This window comes from Xenopus tropicalis, chromosome 6 (assembly GCF_000004195.4).
Source record: "Xenopus tropicalis strain Nigerian chromosome 6, UCB_Xtro_10.0, whole genome shotgun sequence".
NCBI lineage: Eukaryota > Metazoa > Chordata > Amphibia > Anura > Pipidae > Xenopus > Xenopus tropicalis.
In genome coordinates, this window is record NC_030682.2 from 78742285 (window position 1) to 78756939 (window position 14655).

Below are 14655 nucleotides of genomic sequence, written 5' to 3' on the forward strand. Positions count from 1 at the left end.
AAGGTTCTCTCCAATTGGAAAGCCTGGTTAGAGTGCCAGAAAATCTAACAAAAAGAAGCTGCAAACAAACAGCACAGCATACAGACAACTTGCAGAGAGTTATTTGATGCCCCTACTAAATCCCAACTAGCTCTATCACAAACTCATTAAGATTATGATCTGTGATTTATAACTAGTGCCTTTCAGGAAATAATACTTTTTAGGCTATACTCATGTCTGGTTTAGCATCCGTAAAATCTCCTCTCTACCTACGTTCAGACTTTCCAGTGAGGCAGCCTTTCCTGTTTGTCTTTTCAGCTTCCTACTCATTTTGGTTTTCCTCTGTTGACTTACTTTTCACACACCCTGTACATTTGTTTTTTCAAATGATTACTTTCCAAGTATCTGATTATACATTTGCATCAAATATTATCAGCAAGCATGAATCTGAATTCCCATAAATAACATTTTCTATATAAACTCAGCTAAATGAGTACATGTAAAAACAGAGCTGCAAGTTGCCCCTCTTTGACTCTATATAACCAAGAGAGAACAGTTACTATTGAAGGAACAGTTGGATTTAGTGCATTTATGTGGAGCTTGGGCAGGGTTCCTGTCCTTTTATTCATTCCCTAGCAGGAGTCCATATTCAGTGTATGGCTGCACTGTATTATTATTATTATTATTATTAGTAGTAGTACTAGTCTGACTTAGTTTGACTTGGTTTAGATTCCTGGCAGTTATATGAATAGTGTATTTTTGGGTCTTCATGCATATCTATATATCATATGCTAATGTCCTGTTTTTTCCTTAAACTTTTCAAAGGATAATTGTCTTTTCTTGACTTCAATCTGATGACTGCCTAAAGACATCATTATACTACTCAGGGTCTGCTGGTGAGGTGAGTAGGTGTATAGCTACTAACTCTATTTCTCTACTACCCTGGCTGTGGTTCAAGCTCTTCTAGGCAGATGCCACACACCCGCATTTTCTCTGATGAATGAAAAAAGCAAATCAGCATATCAATGCAAAGCAGCTATAAATAATCATATTAAAGGAGAAGGAAAGGTAAAAACTAAGTAAGTTTTATCAGAAAGGTCTATGTAAATACAGCCATAAGCACTCACAGAAACGCTGCACTGAGTTCTCTGTCTAAAAAAGAGATTTGTTGTCTCTTTGTTTTCCTGTGCCAGGGACACACAGCTCTCTCCTCTCTCTTCTCTCCTGCTCCCCCATGCTAAGAACTCCCCCCCCCCTTTGGAATGTGTGATCTGACCAATCAGCAGGAAACTTCCTCATAGTCTTACAAACTGAGCGTGTACACCGGTCTTGCTGTTGGTACAGGAGCAAAGTATTATGGGAACTTTCTTTACAGAGCTCAGCGTTTTTTTTTCCTATGAGGCTTCTGATTGTCTGAACAGTAGAAATATGGGGAGACTTAAGGGCACTATTGAGAGAACTGAAGGTATGCCTGCAGCTTGAAATTAACTCTTTATTAGCCTTTTCTTCTCCTTTAATGATTTGTTGACCCATTAAAGAAAATTAAGAATAATAAGTGGTAAATCACAGACATGTCTGTTGCAAGAACAATACCCAAGAACATTAGCTTATTACATTTTGCCAAAAGTTCATACCCGTTTGGAACTCCTCCTTAGTAGTAGGCATAGTAGCAGGTGTGTATTAAGTTTGGACTGTATTTATTGCTTTTCTAGATAATGTATTTATTTACACCTTTGGCGTGTTTTGGATGATTATGGTTACTGATTTAGGGTATTTCCTTGTTGTCTTAGGGCAGTGACACATGGGAAGATTAGTCGCCGCGTGACAAATTTTTGTTTTCGCGGGAGACTAATCTCCCCGCAATGACATCCCACCGGCTAGAATGTAAATCACTAATCTCCCCGCAATGCCATCCCACCAGCTAGAATGTAAATTGCTGGTGGGATGGCATACGCGGCGCTGTGATTTGCCAAAGTCGCCCGAAGTTTTCTCTCAAGACAACTTTGGTGACGTTGGCAAATTGCGGCGCTGTGTATGCCATCCCACCAGCAATTTACATTCTAGCTGGTGGGATGGCATTGCGGGGAGATTAGTCGCCTGCAACAACGAAGATTTGTCACGCGGCGACTAATCTCCCCATGTGTCACTGCCCTTAGCAGATCTGGACAATAAAATATTATACAAATCTATTTACTAATTGAGCTAAGGGTCAGTACAATGATGGACAGGATCTGTTATAGCTGATATTGAAAAATAATCATTCTTGCTTCAGTATACTTTTTACAACATCCCCGGAAGAAAAATCTTGTTATAGGAGAATATGTACTGAATCTTTTTGTTCTTTTATGGGGATTTTGTATAATAAATCTTTACTTATTATCTTGTTTTATATGGTTACAAGCAAATAATAGATCTACATTCTGACTACATTTGCATACCAAAAAAAATGAAATTTTGATGGATGAGTTTTATTCCAGAGCTATTGTATATCTTCTTGCTAGATTGTGCTGAATTGGTTGAAAGTTTTTAATTAAAAATTCCTATTTACATCCCTCTGTGGGGATGCAAACTAAAGTCTTCAGACTAAAGTTGTGCAAGTATATTCAGGGTTGACTTAACCCAGGGATCCCCAACCTTTTATACCTGTGAGCCACATTTAAATGGAAAAGGTGTTGGGAAGCAACACAAGCATGAAAACAATTCCTGGGGTTGCCATTAAGAGCTGTAATTGGCTATATGATGGCACCTATGTGGACTGGCAGCCTATAGCAGGCCAGAAATTAAAAAATAGACACCTGCTTTGAGGCCACTGGGAGCAACATCCAAGAGTTTGGTGAGCAACATGTTGCTTTTGAGCCACTGGTTGAGGATCACTGTCTAAACCTCTGCTACAATGCAGGGAGGTGCCCTGTCCTCGCCCTGATCAGCCTCATCTCTGCCCCAAACCACCCCAGCCATGGCTGCCCATGCTCCACATGTTTTGCAGATATTGAGCCCCACTTTGAAATATGGACCATGGCCTATTGGAAATCTACAACTTGGCATGGTGCCTGAATTGTGAGTTTCTTACCAAAATGTTCACAACCTGTTTGGAATCTCTTAAACCTTTGGTATAAATCTATCTTAGCATATGTGCTTGATAATGGAGTCCTCTGGTTCTTTTGTTTTCTATATTCATTGTCCATTGCATAAAACTATCCTACTGTCAGTGGCTTGTATTTATTAGCTCATTCTGTTTACCTTCAACATTAATCTTTCACTGCCAGCCATTTTGAACAAAGTGGAACTTTTACTGCCAGACAGTTTTTGAACATTTTGCACTGTTCCATTTAGGGGCTTTTCCTTGGGGGGACTTTTAGTTTACCCAGGAAAACTATATATCATTTTTTTCAGAACAACCTAATTTTTGTGTAATTTTTGTGTAATTCCAATTCTGTAACAAGATATAGGATTCTAAATATCTAAAAAATTAAAAAAAAATATTTTCCATAATATAAACACATACACCAGAAACAAAAATTATTTAATTCATGAAAATACAACTGATTTAGAAAGTCCCATGTCTCCTGAACGTGCCAATACCAAATATATATAGTTTTATGGAGATTTCTTACTTATAGGTCAAAAACTCCCAGCAGTACAGTACCAAAGTTCCAAAGCACTGCTCCAGAAAGCTGCATACGTTAGATTTCAAGGTCAAAAATTCCACTAACAGAAGCTTTATCCCAGAAAATTATACATTTTTAGAACTGCCTGTCTACTCCAAACTACCAAGTTGCAATGCTTTCCTTAAGTTATTGGTTTTTATCAAAACTTGTGAAATTTCTTAAAAATTTCTTAAAAATCGCTTTAAAGCTTCCTGTCTATAGTATCTTATCTCCTACAGGTCATAAAGTAACCAGATAAAACACCCTAAATATGAACGCCAGGGGTCCACTGAACAGTTTGATTCCCAATATGTATAGGTTTACCTAAGTATGTGGCATGTAGGAGCCCCAATGTGAACATACCCCCATATGATCTATAATTTCTGTCATTCCAGCTTCTGCAAAATCAACACATTTACACCATTTTATGTAGGATAAAGCTACAAAAAGTACACTCACCCCAGAAAGCGATATATTTTTGGAAAGTACACATTCTCCTGAATTCAAAATTGGTACCCATGTCTTTCTATGCCAAAGTACCAAGCCGCAAAGCTTTCCTAAAGTTGGCATTTTTTTATAACATTTCCAAAAATCCTCTCAAAGCTTCCAGTTTGCAGCATCTTACCTCCCACGTATCATTAGGTACCGAGATAAAACACCCTGAATTTGAACGCCAGGGGGCCACTGAACAGTTTGATACTCAATATGTATAGGTGGCATGTAGGGGCCCCAATTTGAACATACCCCTATATGAGCTATCATTTCTGTCATTTCAGCTTCTGCAAAATCAACACATTTACATCACTTTTATGTAGGATAAAGTTAGTAAAAAAAGTACACTCACCCCAGAAAGTCATATATTTTTGGAAAGTACACATTCCCTGAAATCTAAAATGGGTAACCATGTCTTTCTACTCCAAAGTACCAAGCCGCAAAGGTTTCCCAAGTTTGCCGATTTTATGACATTTCCAAAAATCACCTCAAAACTTCCAATATGCAGCATCCTATTTTCTATAGGTCATTAGGTACCAAGATAAAACACCCTAAATATGAACCCCAGAGGTCTACTGAACAGTTTGATGCCCACTGTACATAGATTTATCAAAGTATATGGCACTTAGAGACCCCAAAATATACCTTGTGCACACTAAATTCATGGCTTACCTTTACCTAATTCATAAACACATGGCAGTTTTATGCGGGATAGAAACTGCAGAAATGTAGGGTAACCCCTGAAAGCCATATATTTTTGGAATGTACACGTTCTGACAAATCCAACATGGGTAAAGAGTCCTTTCTACACCAAAGTACCAATCTCCAAAGCTTTCCTAAAGCTAGTGGTTTCTATGATATTTCAGAAAATCGCCTAAAAATGTTGCAATTTGCCACATTTATATCACACAATTTCTTGCATGCAAAGGAAAATCACCCCAAATAGGAACACCAGAGGTCTGCTGAACAGTTTGATGCCCTATATGCATAGATTTACCAAACTATGTGGAGTACAGGGGCACCCAAATAAAAATAGTGCATATGAATTTTCACATATGATGCTCCGGCTCGTTTAGTTTTTGCACCTGGTATGTGTATTATGTGCCATAAGACCCCTAACAATATGGAAACCCTAGAAAACCATACATTTTCTGAAAGTACACATTTTGACAAAACAAAAATGCATAAATACATCTTTCTACTGCAAACTACCAAACTACAAAGCTATGCTAAACAGAACAGTTTTTATAACATTTCTGAAAATTGTTACAAAGCTTGCATTTTGCCCCATTATGTACCACACATTTCATAACTTACCAACATAAAACACCCTAAATATGAACACCAGGGGTCTACTGAACAGTTTGATGCCCAATATGCATAGATTTACCAAACTATGTGGGATACAGAGGAAGCCAAATTGAAATACAGCAGACAAAATGTCCATGTGCAAGACAAGTAACAAAGAACAATATGAAAAGCAATAAAATCGCAAAAAAATCAATCAATAAAATCGCAAAAAAATCAAATAAAATCAATGTGGTTTTTTTTCTAGTGATATCTGCAGTCAGAATCACAGTTTGAGTATTCTGGCTTGGGCAAATTAGTTTTACAGACAAAGTCAAGCAAACAACAACTATGCATAACTGAAAATGCAATAAAATGGCTAAAAATGCAATAAAATGACTAAAAATGCACCAAATCACAGAAAATGTAAAAAAAACCCACCAAAATAATACACAAAAGTATTGCGCAGTGCGGTTAGCTAATGAGTGCAAGATAAAGAAAACGTAGCTCTTACATGCTTGGCGTTTAACAACTTTTTATGCCAGCACGTAGGAGCTACGTCATTGGCAGGGAAAGGGTTAAAGGAATACTGTCATGGGAAAATGTGTTTTTTTCAAAACATATCAGTCAATAGAGCTTCTCCAGCAGAATCTTGCATTGAAATCCATTTTTCAAAAACACAAAAAGATTTTTTGAAATTTCACATGGGGCTAGACATATTCTCCATTTCCCAGGATGCCACAACCGTAGTAAGAAATCCAAGTTCGGCTTGGGACTCCTCCAGTTAAATGGGAGTAGGAGAAACAATAGGTTACCTGAAAGCAGTTCTAATGTTGTAGCGCTGGCTCTTTCTGAAGGCTCAAACTCAGGCACAATGCACTGAGATGGCTGCCTACACACCAATATTACAACTAAAAAAAATACATTTGTTGGCTCAAGAATACAATTTTAATTGGTAGAGTGAATTATTTGCTATGTAAACAGTGTAATTTAGAAATAAAAAGTATACCATAAAAATCCCCTTAAACTTGAGCAAATAATGGTGGTTGACAGGGGTGCACAGGTATTACAAATCACTATAGCTAGCCACACACAACATGTGTGGATTGCCAAATTGCACCAACCCACTGATACATTGGAGAAAGAAACCCCTTATATAGCAGGAGCTACAGATACTATAAGCACATTCCATATTACATTTTTGTTTGATGGTTTTATTTGCAGTCTTAGCATTCAAATTGAATTTTGATTATTTAACATACAATATATGTAAAAATGTAAACAATTACTTTTTAATATCTGTTAATTTCTCAGGCTATTATATACACTAGTATCAAACCCTGCTCAACTCACCACTTCAGGATTTACTATTGCTATAATTTTGGCTAGTGGTTTTGGGTAGTTAAGTATATTTTTCTGTTACTGCTGTTTTACCTTCCACAGGAACTAGTTGTCATACAGGCTGTCACCCAAGCCACAAACAAGGAGTTTTCCCCCTTGTGGTCCAGACTAAATTAATAGTCATTTTAAAAAGTTGAATAACTGAATTGAGAGGAAAGGCAAATCCACCACTCAGCATGACTCACCATCCCACAGCATTCTGTAGCAGCTGTACTACTCGACAGCAAACATGACAGAACTAAGTAAATGTTGTTTCTGGTGGTGAAAATTTAGGTGTGAAATACAAGTTAAATCCATTATTTTTTTTTCTCAGTGCAAGTTTCCGCTCTTTCCGGCCATCAAAGTGTGTAGCATGGGCACAATCCCAAAGTTTATTAAAACTGTCATCGTATTCATATTACATAATGCAGGGGTATCCAACTAATCCAGTTTTTAGGTTGCAATTAGCTCTAGGCCCTATAATTAAAAATAAAATAACTTGAAGTTCCTAAACCTGACTGTTTTGCCAACCTGACTGCCCCTTATCAGTCAGTTACAGCTTCTGCTGCTGCACAAATGTAATGTAAAAGCATAAAGCAATTACTATTAAGGCAAGATTTTAAATAGCATGCAAAGACAATGTTATGATAGATGTTAAAAAAAAAAAAATTCTGGTATCAGTGTCTTTTTAATGGTAGTAAATATATCAGTGCAAGTAGTTATATGCCAGTTTGTAATCAGCTCCACAATAAAATAACACTGGACTATTTTAAAATTTGATACAATTACTGGACGATTAATAATGGACCATCCAAGATTTTCATATAGAAGGAAAAAAAGTCTTGAGAATATTTTATTAAGAAGTCGTTATAGAGCATTAAATAAGGTTAGATTCTGCAACAGATCTGGCACAATTTAATGTGGCAGTTGTGAGCAGTGTCCTTGGGTTTTAAAATCAAATATATAAGGGGGTCTGCAGAAATTGTAACACACATGTATTATTTGAACAAAATAATTGCAGTAGCATATACAGTATGTTGGGAAGGCAAAAAGACATATAAAATATGGACAGATGCTTGATATCCAAAATTCTAATGTTTTCTAGCATAGCCAAACACATCTACAGTGTATTTGATTGACATTTTAGAGGTACTTTCTTTCAGGACACTGATCGGTGTACAGCAAGTACATCCAAGAGGTAACTTGGACGAAATCTTAACTCAAAGGACATGTAAACCCCACACACAAAAATGTAATCAGTGAACAGCCTCTTTGAAATCTTTAAATACCTGCCACACTGGTTGTCCAGAGGTTAATATTAAGGCTGCAACATCTCCTTAATCTTAAATCTTAAAGATTTCCTTCTCCTCCTGTAACCCACTCGGCTCCCTCCCTCAGGAATTTGCTTTGACTTCTGGCTTGTGAGCATGCTCAGTTGTTCTAAGCTCAGATTACTAAATACGCCCTCCAGTCTAGCAGCCAGTGAAGAGATGGCTCATATAGAAACTCAGCTCTAGCTGCCTTCTTCAATTTTTTTCTCCTGATCTCAGCTTTACTATTACAGTGCTCAAACAAAGCAGAACTTTTATCAGAGACAGTTGTGCCTGTGTGAGCCTGTATTCTTGATGAAATGTATGCTGAATAAGGGTCTGTGTGTGTATGCTGTTTGCAGATTTAAATGTAACTGATTATGTATCAGAGGAAAAATGCTATTTGCTTTAGGAAAATGTGATGGTGCTGGCAAACGGAGGGGATATATGCAGTACAAATAATGCCATTTGGGTGGGGGAGATGTGTCCAACTGATATACATTGTAAGCAAATGTAGGCATTACATGTCCTTTAAAGGGATACTGACATGAAAAAACTACTTTGCAAAATAGGAATGTACATGAAAAGTTACCTATAAGCCATGTTGATTATTTTTCGCTGATAGGGATGCTGTTGTAAGAAATTATTGAAGTTCCTAAACCTGATGTTTTTGCCAATCTCAACCTGTCAGTTATAGCTTCTCATGCTAATGGACTACTGCTGCACGACTATGGCAGCCTCCTTACAGAGCAACATGGGGGATCAGATAGGTAATGTTAAAGCATTGGGCAAATACTTTTAAGGCAAAATTCTAAAGCTCATGAAAACACAGTGTAATGATACATTTAAAGGCGAAGGAAAGGTTAAGTCACTGGTGGGGTGCCAAAATGATAGGCACCCCCAGTGACTATAATCGCTTACCTTTTACCCCCTGTGCTGTTTTCTCCTATCAGGAGCACCAGCCCAGGGTAGCTGCGAGCGAGTGTCTCCTCTTCCTTCTTCTGTCTTTGTGCACTTGCACATGCGCATGCGCAGCAGAGTGAAAAGCCAAATTTTAACAAAAAAGTTGGCTTTTTCATTCTAGTACGCATGCGCCGACATGGCCTCAGCATAGGTCTTGATGTAATACATTTGTAGAAACATATGATATTGCTCAGTTATCACAAATGGTTAGAGATCTGAATAAACAATAGCTATGTATCTATGGCCATATATTGCTAATTTGATGTACACATAGCAGAATTTGATAATGCTATGTCTAAATAAGTTAAGCTATGCAGTGGATGTGACTATGAGATATGTTTTCTTTCTGCATGGTTTGGTAGAGAATTTGGGGAAACTTGACCCTTTGTTCATGCATTAAAATTGACTTTTCATCGTATTTGTGTTTATTACATGTGCAGCTCTGGTGGGGTAGTCTTGAAACTTTCAGTTGTTTCAAATTTCCAAAGACAAATATATAGTTTTAGCACATGTCTTACTATTAGTAGATGAGCGCTATAATTTGTACAAAAATACTATTATCTAAATGGTTGATTACACAATCCTTAGTCAGCTGCATGTGTGTGGCACAAGGCAACCATGTAAACACATGATGGTACACCCTTTCCAAGGGTGTAAGTTCAACCCTTCCAAGTGAACCCAGTAAACACAAACCTATACTGACCTATCTATACACTCACATACATAAACCATATAAACCAACATCAATCCTAACTGTAGATTTTTGTATCACAATAGCCTTGGATATTATGCTTGTTCAAGAAATCATCCAAGCCCTTCTTAAAGGCATTAACAGAATCTGCAATTACAATGTCATTTGGAAGGACATTCCACAACCTCACTGCCCTCACTGTGAAAAACAACCTACGCTGCTCAAATGAAGGTTCCATTCCTCTAATCTAAAGGGGTGGCCTCTGGTGGACTGATCGTTTTTATGGGAAAAAAAGAACACTACCTAGCTGTCTATAATCTCCTCTAATGTACTTGTACAAAGTAATGATATCCCCTTACAAGCACCTTTTTTTCCAGAGAAAACAACCCCAACCATGACAGTCTAATCTTTTATCAGAAAGGTCTTTGTAAAAACAGCCATAAGCACTCACAGAAAGCTGCACAGAGTTCCCTGTCAAAAGATTTCTTGTGTCTGTATTTCCTGTGCTAGAGACACACAGCTCTCTGCTCTCTCCCCTCTCCTGCCCACCCCCTCCCTCAACAATGCTAACAACTCACCCCCTCCCCCTTAGGAATGTGGATCTGAGCCAATCAGCAGAAAGCTTCCTCCCTTTTAGGGCTCTGTCAGGTTTGCGGCTTGAGTCTGCTCAGTTCTCTCATCTTTCCCTCTCCTACTCCCTTCTCCTGCTCCACCTCCCATAAGAATGCATAAGAACTCATTCCTCCTCCCTTAGGAATGTGTGTTCTGAGTCTTCGAATGGCTATAACTGCAGTAGGGAGCTACCAAGCTAAAATGGCAGCTGCTATCAGAGGGAGCTTCTAGGGCTCAGGTATGGTAAAACTTTCTCTAGAATAAATAAAGCCTTCTAGGTGGCACTAAATGTGGCAAATCTATTGGCAATAAAGTTCCAAAATTACTTTCCTTCTCCTTTAAGGACTGGAGCCCAAAACTGCACTGCATACTCAAGATGAGGTCTTACCAAAGACCTTTAAAGGTGCAAAATGATGTTTTCATCCCTGGGCAAGTTTCTGGCACAGTGATAATGGTATCCTCTGTTTTCATTTGTGTGCTGTTCAACTTGCAGTTAATGAGGGTCAAACATTTTTGGATAAATTCACAAAATAGCCCTCACAGCCTTTTTGTTTATACACTTGTAGGAATAACACCCAGAATAGTTACCTAGCAGAGAAATGCATAGCAAAACCACTCAGCACAGAACGCTACCATGGAAACACATAGCAGCTAAACAGTACCCACTTAGAACTGCAACCTATTGCTTCCCCAGGAACATTTAAGGAATATTTAAGGACTAACACATGAAATGAAACCATCATTCGTACACACCTACTCAGGGCCGGATTTCTCTTCTGGGCGCCCCGAGGCCGCCTCTGTTGGTGCCCCCCCCGTGCGCATGTGCAAACGCTCGCCCCCCGGTGCGCATGCGCGAACGCAGCTGCGAGTGTGCATGCGCTGTTCAAACTCCCATACAGAGCAGTGGGGAGAGGTCCCGACTGCTCCGTATGGGAGCCAAACTAAAAAATTTTCTTGCGGCGGAGCGGCATGCCGCCCCTAAGCTTCTGCCGCCCTAGGCCCGGGCTTTTGTGGCCTCACCACAAATCCGGGCCTGCACCTACTACAGTGTCCCTGACACACACATAATCCAGCCACCATCAGCACCTCAGTGGCTCACAGGGAATTCTAAAATAGGGGCGAAAAGTTCTAGCCACCTTTATCCACCAATCAGCAGGTAGCATTTATTGGTAACCTGTTTAAAAGCAAACATCTTATTTGTTGCTATCAACTACTGCACCTGGGCAAACTGTGTACTTTTTTTTTTAGATATAGGGGACAACTGCACAGCTAGGGGCAGATATATTATGCAGTGTAAAAAACGATGACAAAATTAGGCACACAGTGTCAGGCTTCACTGCATAAAAAATGGCGTACTTTTTTTCTGAAAGCAACTTCGGTCAGAACTAACAGGCGCAAATCTGACATTAAATGGCTTAAAAAAACACACAACTTAATAAATTAACCACTTATTTTACACAGCTTTTTACACTGTAATGAGTACAGAGTGAATTGTGTTTTACACAGAAAAATAATTAGTCTTCTATTGTCCCCACTACTTTTAACGCTATAATAATGTCGTCTAGGTATGTACTGATATACACATAATAGATCTAAGTAGAGCTAAGACAGGTTTTCCATATGCAAAAGCTATAGATTTTGTATATGGAAAAACTGTCTTTGTTTTAAGAAGATAAAGCAAAACCACCAGATTTTGTAGGGGAAGCTAACAGTTTTGCACATTGATCAGAAGTGGTTGAGAGTGTTGTGCTTCAAAAAGGTAAATCTGGAAACCATTTTGACTTCTTGCAAGCACTGCAGATACTGGTAAGTGGATAGATACATAGAGGCTTGCTAGTAATACTCTTTACTTTAAGTTATATTTTAACTATTGCTAGGCAGAAATATCCTACTTTTGCCCTCTCTTGGTACACTAGAGCTGTTGGAAGACAATGTAGCTGACGTGTAAAACAGTTACCTATGAAACAACTCCAGAACATTCTGATCCTTACATTACAGATACTATACTATTACATTCCACATGTTTTTAGTGTTCATTCTCCATGTGGTGTATCACCAAAAGTTTTCTAGGAAAGGAAACTAGCTTGTGATAAAATTGGACTTCCATTTATGGAAGTCCATTTGTTACAATGTTTAAGCAATTCCAGTAGTCACCCACATTAACCATTTTAAAAGGAATCTTAAAATAGAGCATCTTAAAATAGCATAAAGGGGTGGGTAACACTTCCAAAATGAAGTGTTGGTCGAAGCTTTCCTTACAAAACTAAGAAGATGTGCACACTGGAACATTTGATAGTAAGACACAACACTGCTGGTGTAATCAAAACTTGACGTTTAGTCTATGACTTTCAACCAGCCCTCATGTGTTTCATGTTTATAGAGGGCATAGTCATAAATTTTAATTCCATTTGAGACTCATGCACTATTTTAAGATTCTCTGTAAAGTGGTTTAGGGTGGTGGGTGACATTTCCATTGTGCCAGGCTTAACTTTCCTCCCTAGATAAAACATTTTAATACATGCAAGGCTATAGGAAAATACATTTTCTAAAATTCATGCTTTGATTATGCCAGTATCCAAGATATCAACATAATATTTCAGAATAGCAAAATGTTAAGGGTGGATTGGTTATTGACATGAATGAGGCACAAGGTTGCCTACTTTCAGAAAAAGATGGTTCTGACACCAGAATTGCTAATTTACACAAACTATAGCTTTCTGTTCTTTCTTGCCTCCTGGCATTAGAGCTACACCAGTGTGAGGGCTTATGGTAGATCTAGCTGGTTTACATAACAGTCCCAATGGGAGGATTGTTGTTCTATACGATATTGAGAGAGTTATGCACCCCTTATGTAGTACAAAATGTCTGGTTAAAGCTAACTGACTGAAATATTAAATGGTGGGAAGGGCTGGGTTTAGGGGGAATATAAGTAGTTTTGTCTTAGACATATTCAGTTTCTGGCAGTGAGCAGCCATCCAGGACACTATAGCAGTGAGGCATTGTGTAAATGTATCCTGTAGAGCAGGGTTGTTATTAGGGCAGGAATGGATGATCTGCGTGTCATTAACATAATAGGAAGAAATTATGAAGAGAAAGAATGTAGCAGAAAGGAGGCCCTAAAACAGACTGGACCACACCAGCAGAGAGATCATAAGGTGAAGAGGTGCTATTAGAAATAGATACAGTGAAAGTGCACATGGAGAGATACAAAGAGAATAATGATAAAACAAGAACCATAGATACCAAGCATCTGGAGGCTATTTCAAAGGAGATAATGGTCAGTTGTATCAAGTACTGCAGAATTATAACAGAGTTTAAATAATCTAGTGAGAAAATATGTTGCCATTTTTAGTATTTATTGCATTGTGAACTAGTAGCAGCTACTTGTCACAGCTACTAAAACAATGCTGATTATTTATTGACAATTGTCTCTACATGTGTTTTAGCAGAGGCATTTCTCAGTATTGACTATGGCAGGGTGTTTTCTGGTTTTTAGTAGCCAAGTAGCTGCTACTAAGTAGCTCTGTGTGCATTTAAGCCATCAAAACAGCTTATCTGCAGTAAGGTTAAATAAACAATTTCATTAAAACATATAACAACTATCAATAAAAGTTTGACAGGCTAGAAAACAAAGTCTGCATTGTGTAAATGTAAATGTGCCCCAAAATAAAGGATAATAATAATTTAGTCAAACTATAAACTTTTCGGTCTTAAATGAACAAACCAAACCAGATGATTACTGGTCTTGTCTCAGCATGTTGCCATTTTTCCAGCCTTTTTAAATGCACTCTCTGCACACAAGTTTTTTACACACATTATTATGGTTATTCATAGTTGCAACTTTTAATTTACCAATGAAAATAATATATTCTTTTTCAACAACTGAAGTGTAATCCCACCTTTATTTATACAGTATATTGCTACTTGTATACATTGCATTGTACATTATCAGTACATAAATAGTACAGATTTGCATTAGGACAAATGAGGAAGGAGTTTGTTGCCCATCAAAGCTTAATGGGTGAGGTAAAAAAGTTTTGTTAAGTAAAAATTAATTGATAGAATTCCACATGTTCTCCAGTATAAAATCCAAAACAATTTGAGCAAATTATTACCACTAATATTATGGTACCAAAACAACAGAGCTAATGTTTTAAAAATTAAAGTTACCAAATAAACATTATAGTATAGTGTCAAGAACACGCCACTCCCAGACGCGTATGGGGATGGGAGTGGGTTACACTCAGTCACCTTTCACACAGGTTAGACTAACATCAAGCACCCCCAAACACAC